We start from the raw sequence: 16,682 nt of genomic DNA, 5'->3' as shown, positions 1-16,682 counted from the left end.
GTTCGATCGTTTTTTATTTGTTTTTGGCAGTAAAAGTGAAATATCCACATTGAGAAGGAAGTAAACGTCCATATTGACCCGACCACCCCCCTGTATCTGCATGAAATGGTTTGGTCCTGCTTTAGATGTTAAGATGTTAATTTATTTTGATTGAAAACTTAATATAATATTTAAGTTTGTTCATTTTTCTTTTGTTAAATCTTTCATTAATAATTAATAATAATAATTAAATTCATTAAGATCATTTTCTATTTTAAAATTTTACAATAAAAATACATTGAGACTGTAAAAGATGGCCGTTAGCACATTTTTTATGGTTGCTTTTAATCTTGGATAAAATAGTGAACTGCATACTGTATGCAGACTTGCATGCATGTACAAATCACCAGCAGTAAATATTGTGCTAGTACTAGTCTTGAACTACCAGAATCAAACAGTTGCAAGCTTTTAGTTAGAGTTATGAAAGCTTTTGATGGGACAGTGAGGTCCTACAGATGTGGTGACAACAGCTGCGCAGAGGGGGCCCAATTTCATTTTTTTGTCATGGGGCCCAAAATTCCTGGCGGCGCCCCTTCACATACATGCAGTATATTACATGCATTACATACATTACATACATACAGTATATTGCATGCATTACATACATATATTACATACATTACATACATATATTACATACATATATTGCATACATTACACCAACAGCAGCTTTTATGACATCCCATTCTAAATCCATAGGTATTAACATGGAGTTGCACCCCCCCCCCCCCCCCCCCCCCCCTTCAGCTACAACAGCTTCCTTTCTTCTGGGAGGCTTACACAACATTTTGGAGTGTCTGTGGGAATTTTTGCTCATTCATCCAGAAAAGCATTTGTGAGGTCAGGCATCAATATTGGATGAGAAGGCCTGGCTCATAATCTCCGTTTTCTAGTTCATCCCAAAGGTGTTGGATGGGGGGTTGAGGTCAGAGCTCTGTGCAGGCCGGTCAACTTCTTCCACAGCAGACTCGTCCAACCCTGTCCTAATGGAGCTTGCTTTGTGCACTGGAGCACAAAAGGGCCAAACTGTTCTCACAAAACTGAAAACATAGAAATGTCTAAAATGTCTTGAAAAACGACCCCATACCATTATCCCCTTACAGCCAGGCAGGTAACGTTGTCCTGGCATCACACCCAGGCTCGTCCATCAGGCTGCAGGGTCGTCCATCAGGCTGCAGGCTTGGCATCGTGTTTGGTGATGTAAGACTCGCATGCAGCTGCTCGGCCATGAAAACTGATTCCATGAAGCTCCTGGATCAGTTTTTGTGCCGATGCCAGATGCCAGAGGAAGTGTGAACTCTGCAGTTATTGAGTCAGAGTTCATCCTATGACAGTCGCAACGACTCATTCTTTCACTAATGTTTGTAAATGCACGGCTGCTTGATTTTATACACCTGTGGGTCTGAATGAAACACCTGAATTCAATGATTAAGACGTGTGTCCCGATACTTTTATTCATATAGTGTAGATACAACCTTTACACCATTATTAATAAAGAAACTAAACCCAATAAGACCGATGACATCACCATGAATGCCTGCTGCTGTTTAAACTCTTCATGTTGCACAGATGAGGTTTTGTAATAATCTGCTTTAACAACATTCATTAAACATGTTTTAACCATAGACTGTATATATAATGGACGTAACATCTGTGAAGTCACCCATTGGTTTGTGGACTGCTGCTCGGAGGCCAATAGTATCGGATCTGAGCAGCGCCATCTTGAACATTTCAGGTGCATGCTGGGAAAAATAAAAACATGGATTCTACTTATATGGGCATCAGGAGGAGCATGAGGCGCCCTCCTGAACCTGTGAACCAATCAACCTGTCAATCACCACGTAGCCACGCCCTAATGCATACCCTGCTTTATCATCACATATAAAATCAGGGAGGCCAAAATGTCCCAAATGAACATCATACTGCATTGAAGAAGGCTTTAAACTAGCGATTGAGACCATAAACACATTTTGAAAACGTTTACTGAGGTTAGAAATCAAGTGAGAAGTTGGTGAATTCTCCATTGACTTGTATAGAGACGGAAGTCCTTTTGACACCAAAACGGTCGCCCCCTGGTGGCCTTTTGATAGAATGCAGTTTTAAGTTACTTCCGCATTGGCCTCATTGCAGAGGACCAGAAACTCCCCACCTGGTTTTAACTAAACTGTGTAATATAACATTCATATATCAGTAATAATCACATTGTTACACAGTATAAAGTTAATGTGTGTAATAACATCACTGAGCTGTTATAAACATGTTATAAAACACAGACTGCTGTTCATGATCAGAGGATTGATTAAATATTGGTGTCATCTGATCAGTGAACACAATGCGACCTATCTTCAAACTATCCAGACAGGAAGTAGAAATATATAATAATAACATAATAATAAACCAATAACAGAGCATTTCCTTCACATCGGGTCAATAAGGAAACAGTTTATTTGTTTTATTGTCTCTTTCTGAACACTTCAGCTTTTTATTCCTCTTTATTTTGATGTTTAATGATCTCTGAGCTTGTTTTTATTGTTTCTTCTCTTTCTGCAGAACACTTATAACTTAGTTAAGAGAAACGCTGCATAAATAAAGTTTATTATATTATGTGTAATTATAATAATAAGCAGGAAACTGTGCACACAGCTGATGAGTCAGAGTCTGGCTCAGAGGTCTGATGTTAACTACTAGAACACATAATTAATGTCAGACATGTGAGTTTACAGTGCGTGTGTGTGTGTGTGTGTGTGGGGGGGGGGGGGGGTCCTGGAGAAGTTCTGGCTAAAATGGTTTTCAGTGTTGGGGGGGGGGGGGGGGGGTTGTCCACCAGACCTCCCATTCATTTAAATCTGATTCGTGCTGATTGGTCAGGGTCAGGAGTACAAGATGTTCCTGCCCCCCCGCCTGCCTGCCTACACACACACACACACACACACACACACACACACACACACACACACACACACACACACACACACAGACACTAATCCAGGACTTCCTGGCAGACTGAAATCGTTACTCACACTCACAGAGGTCTCAGTAATTAATGAGAGAAAAGCAGCATTTTCCCACTGATTTGATTATTGTGTTTATGTGTGTGTGTGTGTGTGTGTGTGAGTGTGTGTGTGTGTGTATGTGTGCGTGTGTGTGTGTGTATGTGTGTGAGTGTGTGAGTGTGTGTGTGTGTGTGTGTGTATGTGTGTGTGTGTGTGTTACAGTGTGTGAGTGTGTGTGTGTGTGTGTGTGTGTGTGTGTCTGTGTGTGTGTGTCAGTGTGTGTGTGTGAGTCTGTGTGTGTGTTACAGTGTATGTGTGTGTGTGTATGTGTGTGTATGTGTGTGTATGTGTGTGTAAGTGTGTGTGACTGTGTGAGTGTGTGTGTGTGTGCGTGTGTGTGTGTGTGTGGATGAGTGTGAGTGTGAGTGTGTGAGTGTGTGTGTGTGTATGTGTGTGTGTGTGTGTTACAGTGTGTGAGTGTGTGTGTGTGTGTGTGTGTGTGTGTGTGTGTGTCTGTGTGTGTGTGTCAGTGTGTGTGTTTGAGTGTGTGTGTGTGTTACAGTGTATGTGTGTGTGTGTATGTGTATGTGTGTGTAAGTGTGTGTGACTGTGTGAGTGTGTGTGTGTGCGTGTGTGTGTGTGTGGATGAGTGTGTGTGTTATTACTGTAATAAGCAGAAGGTAACACAAACTGTGAGTTCAGGTGAGGAAAAGACTGTTAATCTGTTAAGTAGAGAAGTGGAGGTGTTTTAACAACAGGCTGTATGTGAGAGATTTAAAATGTTTAAACTGCTTCGATTAGATTAATAAAAGATGAAGTAATCAGTGTGAAAAATTCAGACATTAATATGTTTTTCAGCAGGTAAAAGTCAGAGGTCTCCACTGGAGGCGCTGCAGAGCTGGAGGTGAGGCAGAGACACTCTTCACATCCAGGAGGGGAGTTCCGGTCCTCTGAAATGAGGCCAACGCGGAAGTAACTTAAAACTGCATTCTATCAAAAGGCCACCAGGGGGGCGACCGTTTTGGTGTCAAAAGGACTTCCGTCTCTATACAAGTCAATGGAGAATTCACCAACTTCTCACTTGATTTCTAACCTCAATAAACGTTTTCAAAATGTGTTTATGGTCTCAATCGCTAGTTTAAAGCCTTCTTCAATGCAGTATGATGTTCATTTGGGACATTTTGGCCTCCCTGATTCTTATATGTGATGATAAAGCAGGGTATGCATTAGGGCGTGACTACGTCGTGATTGACAGGTTGATTGGTTCACAGGTTCAGGAGGGCGCCTCATGCTCCTCCTGATGCCCATATAAGTAGAATCCGTGTTCCCTCCTTCCTATCTCTCTCTCTCCTTCCTCTCTCTCCTCTCTCTCCTCTCCTCTCCTTCCTTTTAAGTTACTTCCGCGTTGGCCTCATTGCAGAAGAACAGAACTCCCCGCCTGGTTTGGACTGAGATGAACTACACGCATTGAGGACACTAACCTGATGTGGTGTAGCAGGTTTCTGGTTTCTGCAGCGGAGGCAGCGATGTTCTGATCACAACGTTTGATGATTGAATCGCTGCAGAGTAGCTTGGTGACCCTGCTGTAGAATAGCGTGGTGACCCTGCTGCAGAGTATCGCGGTTACCCTGCTGCAGAGTAGCGTGGTGACCCTGCTGCGTGGTGACCCTGCTGCAGAGTAGCGTGGTGACCCTGCTGCAGAGTAACGTGGTGAACCCTGCTGCAGAGTAGCGTGCTGACCCCTGCTGCAGAGTAGCGTGGTGACCCTGCTGCAGAGTAGCTCAGTGACCCTGCTGCAGAGTAGCGTGGTGACCCTGCAAGGCTGACCCTGCATGGTGACCCTGCATGGTGACCCTGCATGGTGACCCTGCTGCAGAGTAGTGTGGCGACCCTGCTGCAGAGTAGCTTGGTGACCCTGCTGCAGAGTAGCGTGCTGACCCTGCTGCAGAGTAGCGTGGTGACCCTGCTGCAGAATAGCGTGGTGACCCTGCTGCAGAATAGCGTGGTGACCCTGCTGCAGAGTAGCGTGGTGACCCTGCTGCAGAATAGCGTGGTGACCCTGCTGCAGAGTAGCGCGGTGACCCTGCTGCAGAGTAGCACGGTGACCCTGCATGGTGACCCTGCTGGGTGACCCTGCATGGTGACCCTGCTGCAGAGTAGCGTGGTGACCCTGCTGCAGAGTAGCGTGCTGACCCTGCTGCAGAGTAGCTTGGTGACCCTGCTGCAGAGTAGCGTGGTGACCCTGCTGCAGAGTAGCGTGGTGACCCTGCTGCAGAGTATCGTGGTGACCCTGCATGGTGACCCTGCTGCAGAGTAGCGTGCTGACCCTGCTGCATAGTAGCGTGGTGACCCTCCTGCAGAAAGCATGGTGACCCTGCTGCAGCCGCGTGTTCCCAGCGTGTACGTAACACTGTGCTTCTGTTCTCCTCACTGGGTTTATCTGGTCTTAACACCCAGCTTCAGGTCAAACTGTCTTTTGGAAAGGTGCTGCTCAATCCTGCTAAAGCTGTCTACTATCTTGTACACTCTGCCTCCATTTGGACTTCTGTTGTAACAAGCTACTTCTGGCATCTGCTTATGGATCTACCCCCACCCCCCCCCCCCCCCCCCCATCAGGAACAGTATGTTTGGAAAAGTCCCCATGAGAGGTAGTAATTACACCCGCATCCAAACAACCACTCACACGACGAACACAGCTGGCTCTTTATGTAACGTCCATGTTGTCCTGCTGCCTTAATCCGGCACTCTCTGTTTCACAGATTATCCAAAAATCTGAGAGCTGAGCGGAGCGTAAACACAAGCTGCTTCACGTCACCAAATAAAAGATTTACTTTCAGAACTAGAGTAAAAAAGTTTGTTTATCTGTGAAAACTGGAAGAATAATGTTGTTGTTCGGCTCCTCTTATAAAGGCTTTGTGAATGGTTTGTAATTGGCTTGTTAATTAGGTTGTGAACTCTTTTTAAATCATTAATAAGCTGTTGTTGTGTAACAGTGAGCAGCTGCTTGCCAAATAGTGATCCCATATTTATCTGTGTTCTCAGCATCTTTGGTTTCTATTGCTTGATGAGTTGATTCTCTTCATGTTTCTTATCATCATATTATGAGCTTTTATTTATGAAATACAAAATATTTAAACAGTTATACATATCTATAAATGTAACCTCCGTGTCGTCCTCCCGGGTCAAATTGACCCCGTCTGTTTTGACTATTCCTTCTTTCCTCCCTTCCTTGCTTTCTCTTTTTCTTTTTCCTTCCCTCCCTCATGCCGTCTTTCCTCCGTCCTTCCTTCCTTCCTTTCCTTCCTCCCTTCCTTTTTCCTTTCCTCCCTCCTTTCCTTCCCTTCCTTCCTTCCTCCCTCCCTCCTTTCCCTCCATCTTCCTCCCTTCCTTCCTCCTTTCCTCCTTTCAATCCTTCCTTCCTTCCTCCCTCCTTTCCTTCCTCCTTTCCTCCCTTCCTTCCTTCCTTCCTTCCTCCCTCCTTTCCTTCCTCCTTTCCTCCCTTCCTTCCTTCTTTCCTTCCTTCTTTCCTTCCTTCTTTCCTTCCTGCTTCCTCCCTTCCTTCCTTGACTTGAGGACAACAGGAGGGTTAAACCAGCTCTACCAGTATCACCATGGGAGGAGTTGCACACCCTCATCGGGGGTCCAGGGTGAGGAACCAGCATCAGCAGCATCAGCAGCTTCCTGATGATGCGACAGTTTGGACAGTCAGAGTGTTTCTATGTGATGTTACGTGTGTCGTCCAATTATGAGCTTTTATTTATGAATTACAAACTATTTAAACAGTTATAAATATCTATAAGTCATAAATTAATGCTCATAATGAGCTGAGATAGATGGGGGAAGAACAAATGATCATATTTAACCTCAGATGGATATAAACACAGCAGTTATTGATCCTTGGCTGCTGTAAACCAAGGATCAATAAAGTATCCATCCATCTATCTATCTATCTATCTATCTATCTATCTATCTATCTATCTATCTATCTATCTATCTATCTATCTATCTATCTATCTATCTATCCATCCATCCATCCATCCATCCATCCATCCATCCATCCATCCATCCATCCATCCATCCATCCATCCATCCATCCACCTATCTATCTATCTATCTATCTATCTATCTATCTATCTATCTATCTATCTATCTATCTATCTATCTATCTATCTATCTATCTATCTATCTATCTATCTATCTATCTATCTATCAGAAGCGGTGCTGTTTGAACACTCTGCCACTAGAGGGCGCTTTGTTTCCCCTTTGATGCTTTTAAACTTACTTTCTTAAAGTTAGACCACCTCTGTTGCATGACGGCAATAACAACCACAGGGTTAAAGGTTAGGTCCACTCCTCCTCTGTCCACCTCTCTGTTACTATGGCAACTAAATGACAGCTGTCACTCTAACCAACTACAGCTAGGCGACTGATTGGACACGCAGTCCTGTCAGAGCCAATGCTGAGGAGCGAGTAGTGTGACTAGACTGTCAGAGTTATTCCTGCCAGCATCACCGAGCAAAGCTACAGAACTTTGTGAATAAGAAGATTAAAATTGTTAGCGTGATAACTTCCTCAATGCCAGGATTTAACTGGACATGCCGTTGGAGGTCAAAGATCAATTTAGTTAAACTGCTGTTAAACCTGCTGGAAAAAATCAACATGTTAGAGCCAGAAAGACTGAAGCATGTTAAAGTCCCATTAAAGTAAACAATAGCTAGATATCTGTCAGTGTGTAATGTGTTAAAGTGTCTATAACATATGTTTCTATAGCGTCTTCACTATAAAGCTCCGTGAAGCCGAGGAAGAGTTTCAGCTCATTGTTTAGCTGTTAACCCTCCTGTTGTCCTCGGGTCAAGGAAGGACAGGAGGAAGGAAGGAAGGAAGGAAGGAATGAAGAAAGAAAGGAGTAAGGAGGGAGGGAAGGAGAGAGGAAAAGAGGAAGGATGTAAGTAGAGAAGGAAGGAAGTGAGGAAAGAAGGAAGGGAGGAAGGAAAGGTGGAAGGAGGGACAGGAAAAAGGAAGGAAGGAAGGAATGAGGGAGGAAGGAAGGAAGGAAGGAAGGAAGGAAGGAAGGAAAGAAAGAAGGAAGGAAGGAAAGACTGAGGAAGGAAAGGAGTAAGGAGGGAGGGAGAGAGAGAGGAAAAGTGGAAGGAAGTAAGGAGAGAAGGAAGGAAGTGGGGAAAGAAGGAAGGGAGGAAGGAAAGGTGGAAGGAGGGACAGGAAGAAGGAAGGAAGGAAGGAATCAGGGAAGAAGGAAGGAAGGAAGGAAAGAAAGAAGGAAAGGAGTAAGGAGGGAGGAAAAGAGGAAGGAAGGAAGGAGAGAAGGAAAGGAGTAAGGAGGGAGGGAAGGAGAGAGGAAAAGTGGAAGGAAGTAAGGAGAGAAGGAAGAAAGTGAGGAAAGAAGGAAGGGAGGAAGGAAAGGTGGAAGGAGGGACAGGAAGAAGGAAGGAAGGAATGAGGGAGGATGGAAGGAAGGGAGGAAAGAAAGAAGGAAAAGAAAAGAGTAAGGAGGGAGGGAGGGAGGAAAAGAGGAAGGAAGAAAGGAGAGAAGGAAGGGAGGAAGGAAAGAAAGAAGGAAGGAAGGAAGTGAGGAAAGAAGTATGGAAGGAGGAGGGAGCAAAGAAAGAGGGAAGGAGGGGAAGAATGAAGGAAGAATTAAAGAAAGAGGGAAGGAAGGAAAGAAGGAACAGTCAAAAGAGACGGGGTCAGTTTGACCCGGGAGGACGACAGGAGGGTTAAAAAGCTTCTATTCTCTATCTGCTCAGCGCCAAACACACAGCTACCTGCAGACTAGCTGCTGAACATAGTGGAGCATTTAGAGTAAAAACAGAGCTAACAGAGAGAATATTGGACTTATATTGGACTCCTAATGAATGATGATGTTGATCAGTAACTGCTGGACGATGAGTTCAACATATCAACATAAAGATGATGATGATGATGATGAAGATGATGATTATGAGTTTGGTTTCAGGCTCAACAGGTTGAACTCTGTCCTAGATTTCTTTGTGTTTGTCTTGTTGTGTTTGTGTGCAGTAATGTGTAAAATGTGTCAACTGTTTAAATAAAGTTAATGAATAAAAGATCGAGTGAATGAGTGACAGCGGCTGTGTTTGGAGGTTCTGTTCCTGCTGAGGTTTTTATTTAATAATAAATAAACACTGACTAACTGCACAGACCACGGATCACTGTTAGCTTTGTGTTAACGTACAAACATCACATGAAGGAAATGAAAGTTTTATTTCATTCTGAGTAGGAGCAGCTCCACACAGCAAAGGTGTTTACTGACTGATGAGACGATCAGTCAAAGCAACAGCTGTAGGGGAGAACGGGGTTGGTAGTAACACTTTTTACTTTCCTTTGAATTCCTCATAAACCATAAACTGAATAAATTCCCTTTTAATGTGTAATGAAATCCTAAAGCGTCAGGTAGGAATAGAGAGGTCTGACTCTCCTTCAGCTGATTCTGTTATAAACATATGAACCGTCTAACATGTCTTGTACAATTGTGACGACCAACCCCACGATGGGGATGGTTGTCACACACTATGGGGGTTGGTAGTAAGACACCATGGAGGTTGGCAGTAAGACACCATGGAGGTTGGCAGTAAGACACCATGGAGGTTGGTAGTAAGACACCATGGAGGTTGGCAGTAAGACACCATGGAGGTTGGCAGTAAGACACCATGGAGGTTGGTAGTAAGACACCATGGAGGTTGGTAGTAAGACACCATGGGGGTTGGTAGTAAGACACCATGGAGGTTGGTAGTAAGACACCATGGAGGTTGGTAGTAAGACACCATGGAGGTTGGCAGTAAGACACCATGGAGGTTGGTAGTAAGACACCATGGAGGTCGGTAGTAAGACACCATGGAGGTCGGTAGTAAGACATCATGGAGGTTGGGTGTCTTTGTGTTATTTTAATGGGGAAAAATAAAAAAATGTATACAGTCTTAAAAAAATATTTAAAATGTTTAGTTTAATTGAAATACAACAACCTAATACATCTCCTGCACCAAGAGAACATATTCAGGAATAATCATTCCTTAACGTGCCTTTTTTGTCCTTATATGACAATATTGTTAATTTTCAACTCTCTGACTGCTCTGAGCTTCACATCTGGAGGAGTCTGACCCTTTTTTGTCTTCCTGACAAAGTTCCTGCTCATTTTGTTATCTTAAAAGAAAGAAAGAAGTAGATATATGAAACCATATATGTATAAACCAACATGTGACAAACTTCCCCAACTGGGATTTTTTGCTAACATCCACGTTTCGGCGTAGCTCAGAAAAAAACCTACCTAACTATCGCTCTCTCTTCATACTTTTTGATGGTAATGATGTTTTATTATAAACTCATTGTGTAAAAGAAGAGAAACACTGAAGAGTTGGATATTTACATTTTCACATGAGAAACACTAAACGTCCTCTCACCTCAATGTTAAAGCAGTTTACTCCAGAAATGATCTGAAGTAACATCTCAACTAAACTCTGAAACGTTCAGTACCAAAACTTTTTAGCGTCCTCTAAGGACGGAGGAAATAAGGAAGGAAGGGAGGAAGGAAAAAAGGAAGGGAGGCAGGAAAGGAAGGAAGGAAAGATGGGGGAAATAAGGAAGGAAGGAAGGGATGGAGGAAAGAAGGAAGGAGGGAGGGAGGGAGAAAGGAAAAGAGGAAGGGAGGAAGGAAGGAAAGAAGGACGGAGGAAAGAAGAAAGGGAGGATGGTAGGGGGGAGGAAAGAAAGAGAGAAGGAGGGAGGGAGGAAAGAAGGAAGGGAGGAAGGAAATGAAAGAAGGAAGGAGGGAAGGAAAGAAGGAAGGAGGGAGGAAGGAAGGACAGAAGGAAGGAAGAAAGGGGGATGGAGGAAGGAAAGAAAGAGAGAAGGAGGGAGGGAGGAAGGAAGGGAGGAAAGAAGGAACAGTCAAAACAGACGGGTCAATTTGACCCGGAGGACGACACAAAGGTTAAAGTAACAGCCGATAGCTTTCATTGTTTTATTAGTTTTAAAGTTGTATCCACAGACTGCTGAGCAATGTTCAACGCCCGAGATCTGATGAATGTGACAACCAACCCCGCTCTCCCCTACTGTAATAATAATCCTGACTGATGAATCAAACAGGACTCACATCATCATTTATGAACTCAGTGTAATCGGTCTGTGATGATCCTAAAGACTCAAAGATGAGATGAAACAAGGATTTCTCTTCAATGTATTTTTAATATGAGCTTCATACATGAGTGTCAATGAATAAACTAAAGGTATTCATGGCATGTCAGCTGTTAAAGGGAGTAACCTAAACAACATTTGATCTGGGGCCTGGCCAAGTATTTTTATCCAAATCTTTTAGGGCCTCGTCTATCAAGCTTAGAGACCTTTGACCTCAGGCCTCTCTCTCACTGATGACCATGCTATATGCTATGTGTGGAGGATAGCTATAAAAAGCATACTAAGATGCATCTGTGCTGGATTCTTCTCAGTATGATGGTTTTATAAGCAGAAGGTCAGATTACATGCAGCCTGATTGTTATCTGACTCAGAGACATGAATTCAAACGTTCTGCTTTTTAAACATGATCTAACAAAACTGCACAATGAGCAGAATCAAATGGAGCCAAATGAAGTCAAAGTCAAGTCAAAGTCAAAGTCAGCTTTATTGTCAATTTCTTCACATGTTAAGGCATACAAAGGAATGGAGAAGACGTTTCTCACTATCCCACGGTGGATCAGATAAAGTGCTCAGGCACAACAGATAAGACAGATGTTTCCTAACACTAAAGAGTTAACATTGAAGTGCACAACAGATAAGACATTTACTAATATAAACAAAAATAGAATAGATAGACAGTAAGTTAAAATAAGATTTTGGAGTCTACTTTTTTTTTGTATATGTAGGAAGTAGCAGCATACGTTTCTGTATAGTTAAGTTGTGGCAGTGCAAAAAGGCAGTAATGGCAGCAAAAAGTTCTATGAGATGTATTTTTTTAACAGATACAGTGCAAAAAGAACAGTCATTAAATAGCAGCAATTTCAGTCTGTGGGGGGGGGGGGGGGGGGGGGGGGGGGTTCAGCTTTCTGACAGCCTGGAGGATATGGCTGGAGGGAGTGAGGGGAGAGAGTTTAGGTTTCTGACAGCCTGGTGAATTAAACTATTTCTGAGTCTTTCGGTGCAGCCACGGAGGCTCCTATACCTCCTTCCAGAGGGTAGGAGGGCCACAGAAGCTCCTATACCTCCTTCCAGAGGGTAGGAGGGCCACAGAGGCTCCTATACTTCCTTCCAGGGGGTAGGAGGGCCACAGAGGCTCCTATACCTCCTTCCAGAGGGTAGGAGGGCCACAGAGGCTCCTATACCTCCTTCCAGAGGGTAGGAGGGCCACAGAGGCTCCTATACTTCCTTCCAGGGGGGTAGGAGGGCCACAGAGGCTCCTATACTTCCTTCCAGGGGGGTAGGAGGGCCACAGAGGCTCCTATACCTCCTTCCAGAGGGGTAGGAGGGCCACAGAGGCTCCTATACCTCCTTCCAGAGGGTAGGAGGGCCACAGAGGCTCCTATACCTCCTTCCAGAGGGTAAGGGGGCTCCTATACCTCCTTCCAGAGGGTAGGAGGGCCACAGAGGCTCCTATACCTCCTTCCAGAGGGGTAGGGGGCTCCTATACCTCCTTCCAGAGGGTAGGAGGGTGAACAGACTGTGTGCGGGGGGGGCTGGTGTCGCACACAATAGAGGTAGCTTTACGGGTGAGGCGGGGTGGCGTATGTGTCTTGTAAGGAGGGGAGTTGGGCACCAGTGATCTTACCAGCTGTATTCACTATGACAGCAGACATTCAGTTTTTATCTGATAAATCACTGTGTAAGGCTTTTAACACAAAGCTTCATTTATTCCCAACAGTGTGAACATAATCCAGGCACACATGATGTTTTCATATCTCAACATGTGCAGCAGAGTGAAGCTTCTGCTGCTGCAGAGAATCTGACACATCAAACATGATGATATTTGATCCTCTGATCTCTGCCGACATTTGGCATCTAAGGTGAATGTAACACGATAACCGACCATGTACAAAACGCGCGTGTGTGTGTGTGTGTGTTTTTTTTTATGAGACTGCAGTGCTAGTGTTGATCCAGGAACATTGCCGCCATCATGATCAGGGAGTTTGGTCTATAAAACGTATGAAACCTAGAAGACGGGTTCATTTAAACATGCAGGATTCTGTCTGACTTCCACTGCATTCAGTCATCTGTGAACAACACTTCTACTTTGTTTAACCCTCCTGTTGTCCTCAACTCAAGGAAGGAAGGGAGGAAGAAGGAAAGAAAGGAAGGAGGGAGGAAGGATGGATGAAGGAAAGAAAGAGAGAAGAAGGAAAGGAGGAAAAAGGAAGGAAAGGAGGGAAGGAGGAAGGGAGGAAAGGAAAGAAGGAAAGGAGGGAAGGAGGAAAGAAGGAAGGGAGGAAGGAAAGGAAAGAAGGAAGGAGGGAAGGAAAGAAGGAGGGAGGGAGGAAGGAAGGACAGAAGGAAGGAAGAAAGGGGGATGGATGAAGGAAAGAAAGAGAGAAGAAGGAAAGGAGGGAGGGAGGAAGGGAGGAAAGGAAAGAAGGAAAGGAGGGAAGGAGGAAAGAAGGAAGGGAGGAAGGAAAGGAAAGAAGGAAGGAGGGGAAGGAAAGAAGGAGGGAGGGAGGAAGGAAGGACATAAGGAAGGAAGAAAGGGGGATGGTTGAAGGAAAGAAAGAGAGAAGGAGGGAGGGAGGAAGGAAGGGAAGAAAAAAGGAACAGTCAAAACAGACGGGGTCAATTTGACCCGGGAGGACGACACAAAGGTTAAAGTAACAGCCGATAGCTTTCATTGTTTTATTAGTTTTTAAGTTGTATCCACAGACTGCTGAGCAACGTTCAGCAAGCTGAGAAGCTTTTTAACCGCCGTTCATCCTCCTGAGTCACAGCTGACATACGAGTCCTCTGACATCCTATTGGTAGACGTCATGAAACACATCGTAGGAATGAAAATGAAAATACTAAAAGTTCTGACATGCTCGAATTTCTGCGAGTGTGTTGTGATCACAATGTTCTTTGATGATGTCACACTACACCGTTGATCAGTGAGCCCCACGCTGAAAATGTGTCATAATTGGGGTGAATTAGTGGAGTCTGATCCAGAGAGGTTAAAGTCTGTGTAAAGTAAGAATAAATATGTGTTCTGAGTTTGACATACCACAGAAAAGTGTGTTGTTAACCACCCTGCCAAATGTGAATGATTAAACAAATCGCTAAATATGTGAAATTAGGCTTCAAAGTTGTGTAAAAGTCTGCCTATTTCTCTGCTCCCAAACGCTGTCGGCGTGGCCGCCGAGTCCGCTGAAGCCCCGCCCCCTACCGAGTGTCACCTGTCAATCAAAGTCACCACCTCTACCAGAAACATGGACGCTAGGTCTGAGAGCTTTCTGCTGCTAACTCAGCTGCTAGCTCAGTGGCTAACTCGGTGGCTAACTCGGTGGCTAGCTCGGCGGCTAACTCGGCGGCTAGCTCAGTGGCTAACTCAGCGGCTAACTGGGCTAACTGGCTAACCGTAGACTGTAGTAGTAGTGTGAGCTGAATGTATTTATACCTCTACAGCAGCAGGGCGGGTTTATGCTAAGCCTAGCTCAACAATTCAAATCTAAATGGTTGAAATGCTTTTTACACCTTTTTTAGAAATACATTTATGACCTATTTAATGTGTTTAGAAGAAAATGTCTGAATTCACTTTACACGGTCTTCAACTATGGTGGCTGCTAGGGTTAGCTTCACTCCATCTGTTATCGTCCTGTTAGTAACGAAGCAGAAACTGTAAACAAGAGAAAGTAGGAAGTGTTTTGTCTGCAGCAGTTTGATAGTTCCTGATTTTAATCCTTTTGTTGTCCACATGTTTAAGGAGGAATGTGTTTATAACGAGTCTCACTTTGCCTCTGGACAATCTTTGACTTTATCCTGCTCACAGTTAATGATTGTGAACATCTGAGTAAAAGTGAGTGGATTAAATTAGTGGACCTTAACCTTTCAATCCTCGACAGACCAAAACACACGAGGTGAGCAGAAGATTAAATAACCCAGCTGTCCAGGAACAGTGTTGTGGTTTGTCATGGACTCTAATGGTCTCACACTCAGAGGCCTTCAGGCTCAGCGGCTGCCAGGAGGCCCGGGACTGCAGATTAACTGTTAAGTAATCTGGCAGCAACATTCCTCCATTAACAGCACAAACTGACCCTTATCTCTGCTGACAGGATGTTCAGCATTGTTTATAAAGAGGAGAGCAAGGTCAGGGAGGCTCCCAGGTCTGATCCCTGAGAGGAAACCACAACACAGATCCTTTCACATCAAGCTTAACTAGCATTCACTTAACCCTCATTAACTCATTAACTCCCAACGAGGTGATCCTGGAGGAGGAGGAGGAGGATGCGGAGGAGGAAGAGGAGGAGGAAGAGGATGATGTCCCTTCAGGACATCTGACTGTTTCATCATGTGACCGATAAATCTGTAAATACTGTTTACGAAACATCCTTATCTTCAGAGAAGGAAGCAGGTGATGTAATGATGCTGCTAAAGGTCAGAGCTGCCCGGTTAAAGGTCAGAGCTGCCGGGTTAAAGGTCAGAGCTGCCAGGTTAAAGGTCAGAGCTGCCGGGTTAAAGCTGCCAGCAGTCTCGCTTGCTGTGTCGAGCTGATGGACAGAAAGCTGAGCAGCTGTGATTGGACGGAGGCTGTGATTGATGGAGGCTGTGATTGGACAGAGGCTGTGATTGGACGGAGGCTGTGATTGGATGGAGGCTGTGATTGGACGGAGGCCGTGATTGACGGAGGCTGTGATTGGATGGAGGCTGTGAATGATGGAGGCTGTGATTGGACGGAGGCCGTGATTGGACGGAGGCCCTGATTGGACGGAGGCTGTGATTGACGGAGGCCGTGATTGGACGGAGGCCGTGATTGGACGGAGGCCGTGATTGATGGAGGCTGTGATTAATGGAGGCTGTGATTGGATGGAGGCTGTGATTGGACGGAGGCCGTGATTGACGGAGGCTGTGATTGGATGGAGGCTGTGAATGATGGAGGCTGTGATTGGACGGAGGCCGTGATTGGACGGAGGCCCTGATTGGACGGAGGCTGTGATTGACGGAGGCCGTGATTGGACGGAGGCCGTGATTGGACGGAGGCCGTGATTGATGGAGGCTGTGATTAATGGAGGCTGTGATTGGACGGAGGCCGTGATTGGACGGAGGCAGTGATTGATGGAGGCTGTGATTGGATGGAGGCTGTGATTGGACGGAGGCAGTGATTGATGGAGGCTGTGATTGGATGGAGGCTGGGATTGGACGGAGGCTGTGATTGGACGAAGGCTGTGATTGGACGGAGGCTGTGATTGGACGGAGGCCCTTTACAATAACAGAAACGTCCCTGAAAGTGAGTTTAAGGTGAAACATGACAGATGATGATGGGTAGATGTGATCAGAGACCTGATGAGGAGCTGGCCTCCTCAGTATGACAAAGAAGGAGGATGCTTAAAGAGTAAGTGAGCTGCAGGTGTGAAGCAGCGGGGGGCAGCGGGGGTGGGGGGACCAGGTCAGGGATCAGGATATCACTGGGCTCTAATTTGATCCAGTTTGAGTCAATACAGCAGCAACACAGTT

This window comes from Scomber scombrus, chromosome 1 (assembly GCF_963691925.1).
Source record: "Scomber scombrus chromosome 1, fScoSco1.1, whole genome shotgun sequence".
In the NCBI taxonomy this organism is placed as follows: domain Eukaryota; kingdom Metazoa; phylum Chordata; class Actinopteri; order Scombriformes; family Scombridae; genus Scomber; species Scomber scombrus.
This window is presented reverse-complemented; position numbering follows the sequence as displayed.